This window comes from Mus musculus, chromosome 8 (assembly GCF_000001635.26).
Source record: "Mus musculus strain C57BL/6J chromosome 8, GRCm38.p6 C57BL/6J".
NCBI lineage: Eukaryota > Metazoa > Chordata > Mammalia > Rodentia > Muridae > Mus > Mus musculus.
The window spans coordinates 10,153,279-10,170,988 of NC_000074.6; the positions used below are offsets into that span (position 1 = coordinate 10,153,279).

General features: G+C 44.8%; 1 protein-coding gene across 1 annotated transcript in view; it reads left to right on the forward strand.

Moving 5' to 3' along the window:
- The first annotated feature begins 632 nt into the window (after positions 1 to 632).
- The window catches only part of Myo16 (myosin XVI), a 480,832-nt gene continuing 463,754 nt past the window's right edge, over positions 633 to 17,710 (forward strand). The window contains exon 1 of the mRNA NM_001319151.1: positions 633 to 968. The gene's annotated coding sequence lies outside the window, so the exon portion shown is untranslated. The remainder of the gene's footprint in view (positions 969 to 17,710) is intronic.

A 17,710-nucleotide genomic window follows, 5' to 3' on the forward strand; every position in this document is an offset into this window, starting at 1 on the left:
CGGTGCTGGTCTCTGGGTGCATGTGCATGCACACACACACACACACACACACACACAGAGAGAGAGAGAGAGAGAGAGAGAGAGAGAGAGAGAGAGTCACACACACCATCCCAGAATTAACAGAACATTCTCCACTTTTGGTAAAATACAGACAAGCAAACTTTACAGAGCTGACACAAAACCAAATTTTAAGGGGGCAGGCACATCTTGTATTTTGTCACGGCAAATGAATGCATTACAGTCCTGGCATGCTTTCCTAATGTCCTGCGCCCAAACTCCCAATTTCAAGCCTATTAAGGCAGAATATCTAATGGCAGAGACATAGAAGACTGTACTGGCTTCTGTAGCTTTAAAATTGGTCACCCATTCTGTCTGGACAATTGCCACAGTTGCCAGGACTGCATGGCCTTTGTTCTGGTGGGATGTCCGAGGGGAGCCCCTGTGCAGTGCACATTGCCATCCGGTTCCCTGCGGTCTTACAGAAGTCTGGGCGGAAAAGTTTGAAGCGCTAGACCCTTTCTCACATCCTTGGAGAAGGGGAGGGGATAGGACCCCGAGGGAGGGTAGCAGAGCCAGCCTGGGAGGCGCGGTCTCCGCGAACGCGTGAGAGCGCGTGAGAAGGAGGGAGGGACGCGGGGCGCGGCGGGGAGGCGGGAGGGCGCCAGGACCAGGCGACCGCCCTGTTCTTGCGTGGAGACCCAAAGGAACCAGGAGGACCAGAAGGGACGGAACCCAGCTGTGGACTGTGTAGGGAGAGGGGCGGAGCTCGGACCGAGTGGCAGGGACGCGGCTGCGGCCCGAGGGGCGGGGGCTGCGAGCTGCCAACGGGTGGAGTCGGGGTCCCCATCGCGTCTCAGCGCAGCACATCTCCGCCAGTCTGCTCCGTGACCCGGCGTCCAGGAGCAGAGCAGAACCGCCGGGACCGTCCGTTGTTGGATCCCGGGGCACCGGGGATCGTTCTTCGTCAGGTAGGGTCGGCGGCAGGGTGTCTCATGTAGGGAACTTGGAGAATCCGAGGTTCCGGGTCCTGTAGCATGAAGGGACCACGCAGGGTCGCCAGCGCTTGTCCCAGCTGCTGTAGTGAGCGCTGGACAGGCATGGGGCGTGGGGCATGAGGAGTGGTGAAGCGGTTTCTAATTCCTTTCCAGCAAGGACCCTGCCACCTTTGGGATGTGGGAAAGGAGGCCAAGACCAGAATCTTTCTTAGAACTCTGGATTTAACCACAAGGAGGCAAATTTGGCAATTTGTAGAAAGAAACCTCTAGTTGCCATGGGAGATGTGGCGCTGTCACCTATGCAAAGGCTCCCGGGCGATGGGATGCACTTCTTCCTCTTCTCTGGGGATGGAAATGAGACTTGGGAGAACAAAGATGATGCTGGCAAGAGCTTGCCAGCTGGCGCCTCTTGCACATATCCCTCTGACCCTTGGCCTCAACCTCCCATTGTCTTAAGGCCAGGGACAAAGTGAGGGGCAGGTCAGGACTTACAGCTCTGTGCGTCCCAGGACCACAAAGGCTGCCTTTCCTTTCTTAAACACCTCGATAGGCAGAAGCCCTCCTTTTAACTAGTCTCTTGGACACCTTCAACATCTTCTGAAAGGAAATAGTGATTTTCAGAGACCTGGCCAGCTATCTGTGCCTTTTCCTCACTTGTGGCTCAGAATGGATTTGGGGTCAGTGTGTTAAGACTTTGTGTTCAACACTTGTCACCTGAAGGGACTATTGATCACTTTAGAAGCCATCAAAAAGCCAGGTCAAGCAAGACCTGGCTGTTCTGTGCTCGCCACAAAAAGGACGGTGTAAGGACCAGTCTTTACCCTCATGTATGTGCAAGGTGCGAGCGCGCGCGCGCGCGCGCGTGTGTGTGTGTGTGTGTGTGTGTGTGTGTACACAGGCACGCACGCACGCATGCATGCACGCACACATGCATGCACGTGTCATGTGTTTCTGAGACGCTTTAAGTAGGACTTTCTTTGAGAGTCATGGGAAGTCTCTGGTGTCCTGCCAGGATGACAGTTGTCCCACATTACTGCCAGGGTCTGTGATGCTCTTGTCACCCTGTCATGCCTGTCCTGAAACATTTAGTTTAGAATCAGGGTAGGCATCAAAGTCACCCATGAGATCTTGGAATGAAAGCCAGGCTCAGGAGGGACCTCTGCAGGTTCCTTACAGAGCCAGAGTTGCTTCAAGTTTGCTCTTGGTATATTTAAAGGGTTCAGTTGTTAATATTACAGAGGTACCAGTGATGGACAGTTAACTTTAACATTTCTATGGTGAGTGAAGGGGGAGACGAATGTGAGCCCACAAGACTTATATTTGGTGGATTTTGTGGCAGCCAGAATACATGCCAGTGCTCTGTAGAAAGAATTAATACCATTAACATCATTTAGAATGTAATATTTGTTTACTAAAGGAATAATTACTTTAATCGAAAGTGTCATCTCGAGAGCCCAGTGCAATGGTTAAGTTCATCTGTGTCCTGAGAGAAGTGGGACAGCTGTGACAGAAAGAGCCTATGTGCTCCGTGCACACTAACACAGCTGAAGCGTCTTGTGTTTGCACTTTGTTCTGTAAAGACACCCTTTCCCCACAGTCTGGGAATGTGTCAAGACAGATACTCCAGGGCCTGCAACACCAAGTCGTTAATATGATCTGTGGGCAATTCCATATTGTACAGATGAAAGGGAATGTCTATGGAACGGGAGCCCTCTGTGGGGCACAGGCCTTCAGCAGGGCAGGAATGGTCTCGAAGGAGACTGAACAAAAATGGGAACACGTCTGAAGGAAAAGTTGCCATGTCCTGCCACATCCAGGCCCAGAATTCACATGGAACTCAAATATGTGCATGGGTGTGTGCATGTATGCATATGTGTGTGTTTCTGTACATACATAGCTTGCAGAGAGTGAGTGTGCAAAAATAATCAGATACACGTGTGAGGAAATTGCACCAGATTTCAGCTATCTGAAGGAAGAATAGTATTTCTTTTAGAGTCTGTGCTCTGCTGAGCACCTCGACCAGGTGTCTGCCCTTTGCAGGTGGCATCACAGAAGGGAATGTGAGCCAGTGACAGACAATATGTATGAAGGAATCCTGAAAGTGATGGTCTCAGGCTCCTACTACTATCCAGGAAGCATCTAATACTCAGAGGACTTGGGCAGTTTCGTTTATTTGTTTTGTTTTTAATTACCAGCTAGATGTGTGTGGATGTACTGAGTCCCACTGTTGCCCTCTGCCTGGTGTATTAGAGCTGTGGGAAATGGGAGGGGCTTAATGACATGATCAGGAGGACAAAGCAGCAGGGCAGGAATCCTGCTTGAGTGGAATGGGACATTGCTCACTCACCTCCTCTGTCCTCAGGCATCCTTCTGGCCACTTCCTTTTTATACATTCTGGCCTGTATTTGGCACGACTCATTTTCTTCACGATTTCCATTGTGCTTGATGTGAACTTCAAGAGGGCAAGGTCATGGCATTGACATAATCCAGCATACAATTTGATCATGTGCATTAGCAAAAAATGCCAGATAGTGAAAGTGTTTTCAGCAAAAATACAAGGTGAGAAGGCAGCCACAGGGACTGCCCATCTTCCCCAAAAGAGCTGAAGGGCTCTTCACAGGGACTCTTCATTCTGGTTTGCCTTTCTTTCTTGGTCTTCACAGCACTTGACCCATAAGGCAGGCCAAGGGTAGTCATCAATTTCAGGCTTCCCGATTCTAGTCTCCAGATTCCGTGCCCACTCCCTTTGTAGACTTCTGCCAGGGACAATGAGACACTCTGTTGGGGCTGTGAGAAGTGACATGAACATCACTTTCTGTTTCCTTTCTCAGTATCTTTCACTTCTATGGCTCCCTGTAGGAGCTAAGTGGTATGGGAAAAGCATTGTCTTGTATGTGTCCTGTCCCCAAGGCTGCTTTGCCTTCCTGGCCTCCCAGGCTGCCCTGAAAACTGCTCCCTCAGAAGGATCTCATTGGCTAATCAACTTGTTTCTATCTACCACAGGCAAATTCAAGGAACTGAGCCAACAGTGCTCTGTGAGCAGCATGAGGCCATAAGAATCTTACTACCTACTTTTCAACCTGTCACATCTTTGGAAGTGTGCTGTGACAGCTTTAAAAGTGACATGCATGGGTATCTGTATCATGTCAATCAAGAGTGGACTTTTGATGGTTCTATTTTATGGTTAGCTTGCCTGGATTGTGAAACTCATAAAATGTGTTGGTGAGGCCATCTTAAGGCAAAGACCCATCCTGCATGAGGGCACCACCATCACACAGGCTGGGTGCTTGCACCGAGGAAAACCAGAAAAATTAGAAAGTCAATTGAGTACTGGTTTCTCTTTCTAGTGCTTCCTGGTATGCACAACCAGGGACCACATACTACAGTGCCATCCCCAGCCAGAAACTCCATAGTTTCTTCAGACTGGGAGTCCAAGTGATAAACCTCTTCTCTCTTAAGTTGCTTCTTGTCTGGTGTGGTCACAGTGATGAAAAACTAGTTAATACATGATAAGCAACTGAAGCATTCACTAGCTTGAGTTTGAAAAGAATACCGTACAGATTTCATGTAGAGTTCAGGTGCTCCTTGCTTGCAACTCTAGGTTCCCTCATGGTTCCTAGGAAGAACAGAACTCTTCCTAGCCACTCAGGTCCTGCAGCTCAGGGTCTGAGGCTAAGACACAATTATCTCTGGGCCACTTTTCCTGCGAGTTGTCCTTTGAAACCCGTTGAGTCTGGGAATGTGATTCTGGTGACTCCTTCCAGCTGGAGTCATCTCTGTCTCCTACATAAGAGCCTATAAGGATTTTCTTAGATAGTAATTCTTGTTAGTATGGTAACCAGGAAAACTTGACAATATATTAATTCTGAGAATGTTTAGATTTATATTATCTAATGGTAGCCTGAAGTGATTATATACAACATGGTATTTTCAAATACGTTGTTATCGTCCAGTGCCAAGCTAATATTGTGATTTCTCCAAGCCTTTCCCCTCCCTCTCCCCCTATGTCCCTGTTATCTCTTCCAGAGTCCCCACCCCCACCCCCACCCCATCTCCCTCCCACCTTCTCCTCGATCATCCCTTCTTTTGTCTTGTGAATTAGGAGCTTGTTTCTATATTTAGCTAGGTATATGATACCTAGCTAAAATATCACACGCATACACACACACGCACACGCACACGCACACGCACACACACACACACACACACACACACACACGGCATTTTGACATGCATGCCATTTTGTTAACTATTTGCAGCAGACTGACATGGCCTTTGTCAGTTCTACAGATTTCACCCCTCAATACCCTGCTACCCACCTTTCTGTACCCTGCACCCCACCCTTGTCTCAGGTTGGCTTTGTGAACTATCTTCATTTTTCCCTCCACCACCCCCTCTTCTTGTTACCCTCATCACCCCCTTGCCACCCTGTTCCCAAGCACTCCATGGCCCTAACTGAAGCCTGACTTCAGGCCATGACTCTTTTTTATCTTCAGCTAGGACACCTTTCCTGGATGGTACAGCTCCTGCTTTCTAATATGCAAACCTGCTCTCCCTGGCAAGGCACTCTCTGTCTCTGAGCCGAGTCTGTGGTACTGTCCTGTGTTGCCCACAGTTCTCTCATTTATGGGCTCTGTTCCCCTCCCCTGCTTACTATTTCCCATCAGTCATCGGATCCCCACCGTTTACCTCATGAATATTTCCCATCAGTCACTGGGTCTCCACCGTTTATCTCATGAATATAGCTCAGATTACTTTCCCCTATTCTGACCTTCTCTGGCAGCCCAGGTCCAGGCTTCATCATGTTGCCAGGGCTCAGGAACCAGGCCCTCATCCATCTTCCTGCTTTGCCCTTCCCCTCGGAGTCAGGCTTACTGTTGCCAGAGTGATTTGTCTTAAATGCAAATTTGGCCATGAGACCACTTGCTGAAGGATACAGCGGTTTCTTGTTGCCCACGGTGTAGACTGCAGGCCCCTCTGAGTCACAGAGTATATCACTCATCCAGACCACAAAGCTGTTCTCCAAGGGCTGTTCTCCATGTAGACCTTAGCATTGGTTATCCCATTGGTACTCAGTCTCTCACAGGCTGGGTATGAGCCTCTTTTAACAGTGTGCAGCAGAATCCTGCTGAACACATGTTCAAAACCCCCAGCGCCACCATACATTCCTGTCCTGAGGTCTACATAGTGCAATATAACATAGCCCAAAGAATGTGTGGATACCGACTCTATAACCCAAGAGCTTGAAGTATTGCTATCTGGCCCCTTTACAGGATAATTTACATTGAGGATGATTTACTTGGATAGTGACAGATAGTTGAAAGAAGAGAACAAACTGGACATATAAGAAGTCAGTCATGGGGCTGGGGAGATGTCTCAGTGGTTAAGAACTCCAGCTGTTCTTCCAGAGGACCTGAGTCCAGTTCCTGGCACCCACACTGGTAGCTCACAACAACCTATATCTATCTCCATTCCAGGGGTCCAACATCCTCTTCTGGGCCCCATGGGTACACACACACACACATACACAGACAGACACACATGCCATGTACTCATATAGACAGGCATAAATGAAATTAAAATGAGTATATTTTAAGTAAACCATAGATTGACTGAATTGAAAGGGGGAAAAAGACTATGTCCAAATATTTGATGCCATATCCATTATTCAGATTTTAAGTCTTATAATTTATCCATAAATAGTTAACCATAAATCCATGATTACTGTATTCAGTACAAGAAAATTCAATACTTATATCACATAAATATCCCTGTGAGCATTTGTTGTTAAAATATATAGTTGAGGGAGGGGAAGGGGATAGGGGACTTTCAGAGAGGAAACTAGGAAAGGGGATAACATTTGAAATGTAAATAAAGAAAATATCTAATAAAAAATAAAAATAAAACAACTATATATATATATATATATATGTTTGAAGGGCTAGAGAGACGGCTCAGCAGTTCAGAGAGCACTTGTTGCTCTTCCAGAGGGCCAAAGTTAAAGACCCAGCACCTATATGGGGTGGCTCACAGCCACCTATAACTCCATCTTCAGGGGATCTTATGCCCTCTGGCCTTTCAGGGCCCCCGCACATGCGTATAAATGCACACACATAAATAAAACAAATCTTTGAAAAGGTATGCTTGCAGGTGCATCAGGATGAGTTCAAAGTTTAAAGTGGATTATGATGTGTAAAATTCAGCTTTGAAGTCATTTTATTTATTTATTTATTTATTTTAGAAATAGCATATTGAAAGTATTTTAATTTCATAGGTTTCTGTTCTAAAAATGAATCTGGAAGTCATAACCTTCGGGTATGTATAGTATAAACACACACATGCAAATAAATCTTTTAAAGAAATGTGCTTGGGGGTATGTATCAGGAGTTTACAGTTCAAGTTTTAATATGCTAAATTGAATTATTATATATAAAAATCAGCCATGAACTCATTCTCATTTCTCTAGAAAGAACATATCAGAAGCATTTTAATTTCATTTTTATTATCAGAATTGGCTCCTGTTTTGAAATGAATCTGAAGGTTGCAGCCCCTGGTACATGTGACTCTCTGTGCCTTTAGCGGGCACCTCTGAAACATTCAATCATTCCTGTAAGAAGAATAAGTTCTCACTTGGTCCCTCATTTCCTTTCCAATTTAGATTCTCAGTTATTAGCATCCCAGTGCTGTGTGACTGGGAATCCTTGGTTAGAGATAGCCCTCTGGACTCCTGAATCCTGCTTTAAAATGTCTATTAATATTCCTTTTTATCTTTTTTATTTAGTAAACAGAAACTCACTTCGGTGATTTGAAACTTAGTGGAAGATAAAAGGAATACAGCTCAAGAAAGAAAGATGCATGTAGTCATTGCACTGTGCAGAAGCAACTAATAGGGTCTGGAGTTAACTAAGATCTGCATCTTCTCCCAGAGGCAGTTTGCTAAGGCAGTGGATGAACTCTGACAGGGATGCTACCTGGGCTTGTCTCAGTGTCAGTTATAGCAATGGCCCCAGGCAGGCAAGAGTCACCGTATATTTTTGAGGAGGGTGTTCCTCCTGTCAAAAGGAAATGCAGGGACAAAGAGTGGAGCAGAGACTGAAGGAAAGGCCATCCAGAGACTGCCCCACCTAGGGATCCATTCCATCTGTAGACACCAAACTAAGACATTATTGTTGATGCTAAGAAGCGCTTGCTGACAGTATCTTGGTATAGCTGTTCCCTCAGAGGCTCGGGCAGAACCTGACCAATACAGATGCGAATGTCTGCCGCCAAACATCAGACTGAGCATGGGGCCCCAATGGAAGAGTTAGGGGGAAGGACTGAAGGAGCTGAAGGAGTTTACAACCCCATAGGAAGAACAACAATATCAACCAACCAGTCCCCCACAGCTCCCAGAGACTAAACCACCAACCACAGAGTACACATGGAAAGACCCATGGCTCCAGCTGGATATGTAGCAGAGGATGGCCTTATCTGGCATCAATGGGAGGGGAGCCCCTTAGTCCTCCAGAGGCTTGATGACCCAGGGTAGGGGAAAGCTAGGACGCTGAGGTAGGAGTGGATGGGAGGGTGGGGGAGTGGATAGGCAAGTGTGTAGGGGAAACTGGGAAGGGGGATAACATTTAAAATGTAAATAAATAAAATAACCAATAAAATATGTAAAAAAAGAGCCACTGTGTAACATAATCCATAAAGGGACAAGCCTGAGTAGGGAAAGGCTTGAGATGCAGGTCTCTGAGAGGACAGAAATCCAGGACAACCTTCTTAGTCCTTGTCAGCCCAGCAGGACAGGCACCGGACTTTGTAGGATTAAATGCAGGATTTAATGGAACAAAATATTCAGGCCTCTCACCCATCCAGAGATCTGGAGGCCTTAACTTTTGTACAGCTGTCATGGAGAAGACAACCTATCACTTGCGCTCCCCTCCCTCTGTTTTTTTTCTGAATGTTTCGGCCATTCTGCAAAAGTCTGGGGATTCACAAAGTCTGAGCTATCTTCTGAATAGCTAAAATGGCTAAATGAAAATAATGAAAAGGAAGTACTGTAACAGGCATGAGTCTGTTCAATAATAGGAACTTAGTGGTGACGGGTATGTAGTATGAGTATTAGGGAAAGTGGTTCCCCATCTCAGTTTGTGTTGAGGGTTTTGAAATGTCAAGAGAGATAATTATAGAATCACAAGTGGAAACTGTAAAATCAGATAGGACGTGAATAGCCTGGGAGGCTCTCAAAAACCAAGCGGTCACTTCACAGTCACCTATCATGTCAGGAGAAAGCAAGAGAAATAACTAGAGATGCCACCCACTCTCCAGAGGGCACTTATGAAATGACATTTATCCAGGAACTGCTGAGACAAAACACCCAATTCTTTTGCTACGATCCCCAGCCAGTGGTTGGCTCCTCTCTGCTTGCCGCAAACAGGATGAAGAGATGAGTTGAAGTTGAATGCCATATGACCACGATGAGATGCCCCTGTGTTAGGACACCCTCGGGTTATGCCTCCCTCAGAACTAAAATTGGGGATCTAGGATAATGCAAGTCTGAAGTTTTTATGTCTGGTGCATTCCTGAGAGAGTTTTGTTGATTTGGGGATTATTACTGCTGATAAGCTAACCTTGTACATATACAAGCATCTCTCTGAGTTCCCTAATCTGCTCACTGTATGTTTCTGCCCCGCTCCAATGCTTCAATTCCTGTAGCTTTTAATGTGTCATCTAATCAGGATGTGTGACGTCTGTAGCATTTTAGCTTTGTTCCTTTTTGTAACCATCATTTTTGGGACTCGGGGTCCTTTAGGATTCCACATAAACTCTAGAGCATCGTTTTCTGTTTCTACAACACCTCTGGTGTTCTGAGTGGGATTATTCTGCCTGTGGGGGTCTCACTGAGTAGCATGGACATGTCAGAGATCCTCCCAATCCATGAACATAGACTGTCTTTCCCACGCTTACTTTTAATGTTTTATTAGTGTATAGTAACTAGATATAACAGTAGGCTCTTTTGTAATATTTTCATATATGTACTGTTGTATGTTTTGGTAATATTCACCCTCCACTTGCCCCTTACCCCTCCTCATCTCACGGATCGCCTTCTTGTCCCTCCTCCACTCCCTCATCCCAGCTAGTCCTCCTGCTTTCCTACCTGTGTGTATGTGTGAGTGAGACACACTGAGTTCACCAAGTTTTCTTACAGGAGCATGGGACAGGGACTCATTAACAGTAGCAAGTTCATTTTTATCAGTGAGCAAAATATATCTCCCGCCTCCATCAGCCATTGATTGCACATAACATTTTACAGGAGAGTGTGGACCCAAGAGCCTTTCCTTCTTCCACAGGACAGGGTTGATGGCCAATTTGGAGAAAGCAGAGCTACTGTGGCCTCAAGAGTCCACCACCCATATCAGAGTGGAAGTCAGTATTCCATGTTCCCCTCCACACACCCCTGCTCTGCTTCCTGCATTCTTTCCACCCCTTTTGCTTGATGTCCCCCAAGCCTTGGAAGAAATATGGTGGATGTCCTATTTGTGGCTGAGCACAAATCTTTGATTGTATGAACTATATACTATTAACTATCCTAAAGTGTTTCCTTTTAAATATTATTATAATGAAATCATGATTTACACAAAATTGGAACAAAGTAATGACACAGGCTGACTGACTGAATGAAGAAATGGAATCCACCTACCTATCTGTTGTCTACAAGAAACACTGCTCTAAGGGTACTGTGTTAGCATAAAGGGGTTAGCAAAAGGACTCCAATCAAATGGGGCCAGGAAGCAAGCAGGCAGGCATCCCTACCCCACTACTTGATAGAACAGAGTTCAAACTAATACTAATTAGAAGGGATAAAGAGGGACTCTTCATTCTAATCACAGGAACCATTAACCAAGAAGTCATCACTGTACTAAACATATATATGCACTGAACTTTGATGTACCCAATTTCATGAAAAATAACCTATACAAACAAACAGCCCGTACTGCTGGATTTAAAGAGAGATGACCATCAGTCCACTCAATCTACATAGTAGATGATTTCCGTACCCATTTTATCCAATAGCATTTCTAGTAAGACAGCTTTGATGTGAATTGTGCTGCTGGGTTTGTCGAGTTTCTTAAATTTGAATGTGCAGCTCCTCAGGTCTGGGTCACTTGTAGCCATGATCTCCTCACATCACCTCTCTGCCATCTCTCAGTTTCTCTAACTGGGGAACTCTGAGATGCCCACAGTGCATGTATATTCACCCACCATCCAGGAGCGTCATAAGTGACCCTACATGCCTTTCACTTTTGTGCTTGTTTTTGCTGTTCTAAATCAATTTAGATGGAATGAATTAATTCTTTTTTCTTGCTTGACTTATCTGTGCTAAACCCTTCTTGTGATATTTTATTAAGGTATTCAATTCTTTATTTTTTAAGGTATTATATTCTGTTTTTCTCTTATAATTTATTTTTATTTGTTGACATTCTCTTCTTTTCATGCATTCTGTTTGTTTTTTTTTTTAATTGCAAGTTTGTGTTCTATTTAAGATCTTTGAGCTGTGTTATGCTGACTCTTGTATTGTCTGTTGGGTCACTAAATGATATCTACTTCTGTGGAGTTGTCTCTAGACAGTAATCTTACACACTTGTTTGGGCCTTGAGTCCCCTGCTTTTATGCATACCTTGAGACACATTTTCATTTTCGTGAGACTTGGGTATCTGAGAAATTAGCCAACATTTTCAGTCTTTGCAGGCTGACTCATTTCAGGCAGAGACTATCACAGGTGTTCTAGCTTCTGAGATTGTAATTTCCACGGATATGTCTCTATGTTTTCTAAGTCAGTGGCTTTCCTGTTTCCTTTTTCTGGAAATATCATACTCAGACTCCCTCTAGTGCCTTTCTAAGTTCTCCACAGTTTTCAGCTGCTATCACTGCAAGCCAAGCATGTGTTTTGCTCTGAATGACACTAGTGATTCAGGGCATGGCACTTGCATTCGTACCCAAGGGGGTCTACTCTGCCACCTCCTGCTTCAGTAGTATAATTTTATGTGCTGGTGTTCAGTCAGCTTTTAACAAGATATTTGGCAAATGTTCCAGAATGTCAAAATTGACCTTATTAACTGTAGTTAACATTCAAGTGCAGGAGATGCTGGGTAAGAAGAGACGGAGGCAAGCTAGTTAGTTGCAGAGCAAAACATCAATGGGCCAGCGTCACTCTTGAGATCCCAAAGACCATCAGCGTTAAAACACACTTGGAAGGACAGACAAAGAAATATGGTCCCTTCAGGGGAAGCACAGCAGAGGACTGATTGAGACCAAATCATGAAGAATGAAGAGAGTGTGAAATAAAGACTCATCTACACACCAAGAAGAACACAGCACAGGATGCAGGGAAAGACTGCAGCCATGAAGATAACAGGATGAAAGTGCCTTCCATTGCTGTGATAACACCATGACTAAAGAAACTTATAGAGCCAAGTTTATTTGTATTATGGGTCCAGAGAATTAAGGCTCACATGGTGTGGATGGCACGGCGGCAGGTAGCAAACGTGTCAGGTGTACCTGAAAACTAATGGCTGAGGGCTCATATCTGGAAGTGAAAAGCACAAAGGAGAGGTGGGGAGCTGCGAATTGCAAGAGGCTTTGAAACTTCTAAGACCATCCATCCCTGAAACCTACATCCCCAGTGGTGTGCTTTTCTAGCCTAGCTGTGCCTCCTAACCCTCTGTAGCCACTGCCATTAAGTGGGGCCAAGTAGTCCAGTGTCTAAGCTTACAGAAGGACAGTCAAGCTATCACAGTAGTAGTGTGTTTAGTGCAATAATACAAAGCACAATAATGCAAAGGATGGATGGACCAAAAAAGGGGGGTGGGGCACATAGTGCTTCAGGGCTGCTGGGCTGTGGATATCTACACTTCTATACTTTGGATATCTATATATTTTTATTTCTATACTTTGTATATCTATACATTCAGTGCTGTGCACGTGGCAGGGTGCAGACGTTCTCTGTGTGTGCACACAGGGGAGGCAAGATCCTGGTTTGTCACACAACTTTCCCATGATGTGGTAGCAACATGGTTTGGGTGAAACTGATCTGACTCAGCCTCCAGGAGTCGGTGGTATTTGGCTGAAGTTGATCCACATTCAGTGCCCACTGGAGAATTTACTCCCTACAAGATGAAGCATAGTTTGAAACCTGAAATGTTTGTGGGTTGCAGAAGGATTGTCACAACTATTCCTTATACTTAACCTTAGTTATTTTTGAAAATTTATTAATTTAAAGTGTGTGTGTGTGTGTGTGTGTGTGTGTGTGTGTGTGTCATGGTACACATCTAGAAGTCAGAAGACAATTATTTGGGAATTGCTTTTCTCCCTCTACCGTGTGGGTTCCAGGGACCACACACACATGTGGTCAGGCTTAGTAGCAAGTGTCTTTACCCACGGATTCCCTCAAACATCTTTAATGAAGACTAGAAAGCCATAGAGAAGATAAATACTCCATGAGTGAATCCCAGCAGCATTGGGATCACGTTATAGCAGGTTATGCTAAGATAGAATTTTATGAGCAACATCTGCCACCTCTGAACATTGTGGTTTATTTTTTCCAGTGTGAGGATACAGTGCTCGTAACTGAAACTGTGGAGGACTGTTGCATGGGTGTCGGTCATTCATGTCCGAATGACTCTGTTCTTGGGCATATGCCAGAAGATATTTCTCTTTTACTGCTTCTGGGCATTGAGGGCTGTGTCTGTGATGTGGTATGCATCATGTCCAGGTCTGCCTTCGCTTCTTGGTAGAGAGGTATAAAAAATTCTACATGGAGTGTACCCAGCCAAGGAGAGCACCCTAGAAATGAACATGCTAAATGAATTAACACTGAGAAAGTTGAAATTTTAGGCCAACGGAGGTAATTTATCAGGAAGACTTGTCACCTGCAGCTGATGCTTTCAAAATACTAATAGTACAAATGTAAAATGTCAAAGACCCATCTTGATGAGAGAACACGTGGACACTCAGCACAGTGAGCCACAGAGCATTACACATACAGAACTCACAGACAGTCCGTAGACATCAGGGGTCAGGGCCTCACAGCCCCACTGATGAGTCAATATTTATACACATACATTTGTCTTGGAGAATCACAAAAAAACTAATGATGTTTCAAAATGGAATATATTCAGTGAAAATATACTAGAATTGTTAAGGTCCCAATCAGAAGTGTGTGAAGTTTTTCCTGGAAAGGTTTCTACCAGAGAGGTGTGGAGAGAAGGTGTCTTTCATGTAGAGAAATGATCATGCCTTGTTTCATGCTTACTATGGAGTTGACATTGGATGAGTGGGTTGGGTAGAGTTGGGTTCGAAATATTATATTAAAGTGTGGGGGTTTTTTTGTTTTTTTGTTTTTTTGTTTTTTTTTTTTTTTGCTTTTTTTGGTAGCTCATCAGTAAATGTAAATTTTACCTTAAGAATTCCAAATAAAGAGAAAAACGATCATATCCTCTGTGTAGTGTGTCCTCAAGGAACCAACCAACAGGAAAGATACTTCCCTGGATGTGTGAGATTCTGAATTTAGATGGCATCTCAGTCCATCTCCCTTTCTCAGGAGATGAGAGCAGTTCAAGGTCTTCAACAGGGAAATCCCAGGATCTTTCAACTGCTCTGCTCACAGCATTTTCCTCCGTGAACAGCGAAGCATGTCTTACTCCTAAATTACAGCTTCCACTTACATGTGCGGTGTGGCTTAGACAGTCATCCCTGCCTTCCACGCAGATAATTGCTACTTGTGAAAGGGATAAAGTCAAACAAGGAAAAAGTGAGCGCAGACTCTTAAAAAGGAGCCATGCCAAAGCCACAGGCTAGGGTAACCCTTGAGGTCACAGCTCCTTCGGGGTTTTGTTACTTCACTGGTGTGGGGCAGAGGCTACCATGTTGATGCTCAATACGACCTGGAAGCAGACCTGGATGGCAGTGTATTTAATTGTCTGAATTCCAGATGGTTTAAGAATTCAGCTATTATCCTTGAGAATTAAAAATCTCTGTTAGGGCAAGGGGAAAGGAATGCATACACAATTTGTAATGTGCTTGAAATCAATGTCAGGGAGAGAGAGAGAGAGAGAGAGAGAGAGAGAGAGAGAGAGAGAGAGAGAGAGACTCCTAGCTTCAAGCATTTGTGAACAACAATGGGAAGGAAGTGTTTCGAACAGAAAGCAGAACCTAGCAGAGCCTCCTCCTGTTGAGATATGCTCATACTTCAGGAAACTGAGGCAATGGATGTCTCAAGTCCCTGTCCCCCACTGTCATTCTGACAGAAGCTGGAAGCCCAGATTCCACACAGGTGAGTGCAGGGTATCTTAGGCAGCAAGGCAGAGGCCAGCAGCAGTTTGTAGCAAGCAGTGGTGGTGTGGAGAAGCCAGCACTCTGTGGAGTGAACCCGCTCCATAAAAGCATAAGAGGAGGGCGACTCCTCCGTTGTGTAGAAATCAGAGCCTCCAGCTCTGTTCTGCTTCTCTCTCCTCCCCTCCCTGCCCCTCTGCATCTGTCTACACACACACACACACACACACACACACACACACACTCACACACACACACTCACACACACACACACACACACACACTCACACACACACTCACACACACACACACTCACACACACACATACACACACACACACACACACACACACTCACACACACACATACACACACACACACACACACACACACACACACACACACACACCAACGCACACCCCGCTTCTGCCTCTTCCTCTTTTCCTCTCCACTCTGCTTCTGCCTCTTTCTCTTCTCCCTCTCTGGTCCCTTTATTGATGAGTCTTGTCTTCCATGTTAATCATATTTTCCAGTTCTTCTCTACAATTGTAAAATTGAATGCATACACACATGAGTTGCTCAAGTGTACCTCACATCTAAATCTAAACAACATGAAATGGGGGAAAGAGGCTAAGATATGAAACATGTAGAATGCACATTTCAGGGGAAGCGTCATATATAGCCAAGTCTAAGTACTGCTGTCAGAGTTCACAAATCTGTCTTAAGAATGGATGTTACAGAACAGGAGGACTCTCTAGAGTCCAGAATAAAAGTGCTGGGGAACCAGGGGTCTGGCTTCTGTTTGCCAGTCATTATATAAAAAACGAAAACACGAGGCACAAAGTTGTGTGCACACAGGGCTTCAGAGGAGGACTTCTGCACCTTCTGCATTACCCTCTGCCTTGTATCCTTGGGACAGGGTCTCCCGCTGAGCCAGGGACAAGCAGTTTAGCCCCATGAGCTCCTGTCATCCACCTGACTCTCCCTCCCAGTGCTTGTCCCTAACTAAATACTCATGAGAGATGAATATAGTCACCCAAACAAGACATGAACAGTGACCGTGTTTGACATGCCAGTGCAAATGAGGGAACTCTCATAAGGCTTCAGCCCTACCTAGATGAGGGGCCACTGGCTATCACTGGCTGCCCAGAGGGAGAATGTCTTCTTCAGGGATGCTCCTTAGAGGTGACTTGATCTCAAGTGGTCAGTGTCTAAACACATGTACATACATGTAAGCAGACTCAGTAGGTTATACATACCTACATATATATCATATTAGTCATACACATATGTTCAACAGTGAAGAACAGGCTATGCACTTGAGACAGGGAACACAGGGAAAAATTAATGGAGAAGGGGGAGGCATAGAAATGATGTCAATGCAGTATTCATGTAGAAAACCTTCATAAAGCACGTAAAAATAGTTTCCAGGATTGACTCTCTGGATTGGCCTTGTTGTAGCCTGCTTTTGGTCCACTTCTGCTTTTGTGTGTGGCCTGACCAAGTCACTTCCTACTGTGTGATGGTCTGGTGTCTGGAGGTCAGTGTGTCTGAGCTGCTTCAGCCGTGGTGAGAGTCAAATGATGCATGTGATGTATTGACACCTGTCACAGGTTTCCAGGTACGCATGAGTGGCAATCACCCTCTCACTGTGGGTCACTTTACATGAAAGAAATCTCATTTAAATTCCAGGACAAAATGTAAAGGAATCGTGCCCTTCCTTATTTGGATTTTAGAGATTATTTTTGAGGTCTCCATTGTGAACCTGGAGTTTCTTATATTTTAAGAACTTGTCAGAAAAACTTCTCATTTGGAGGAAGAAGTAGATTTTTGGAATTAGAAAATTAGGGCATATTGATCCCAATTGGTATTTGTCAGAGAGAAAATTAGCTAGTAAAATCCATTGACAATCTGAAACGTTTTCACAATTCATTTAACAGTGATGGAGATTTAAGTTCTCGTCTGTCTTGGGTATATTTAAATCAATAAACGTTTAGCTCTCTGCAGTACGGTTACATACAATTTGAAAGCATAGAAGGGAAATTGCCTCCCATTCATGGAGGAGAAAGCCTGCATTCACTCTCAGGGACAAGGCTGTGGCAGTGGTGGTTTGGGACCACCTACCTGTGTTTCTCTTTCCCAGTGGTTTTCTGACTCTCTGCCCTCTGCTGTCAGCCAGTTGGGAGTCCACCTTGGTTACATTTTCGATGTAACACATAGATTTTTCTGTATTTTCTTCCTCCACCCTCCCTCTCTGCTCTACTCTTCTTTCTCTCTCTCTCTCTCTCTCTCTCTCTCTCTCTCTCTCTCTCTCTCTCTCTCTCTTGATCCCAATTCCTTATTTGGCTTCCTGTTTTCTACTTTAATCCTTCCTGTCAAAAGTATCCAGAGAGCTATCACGCT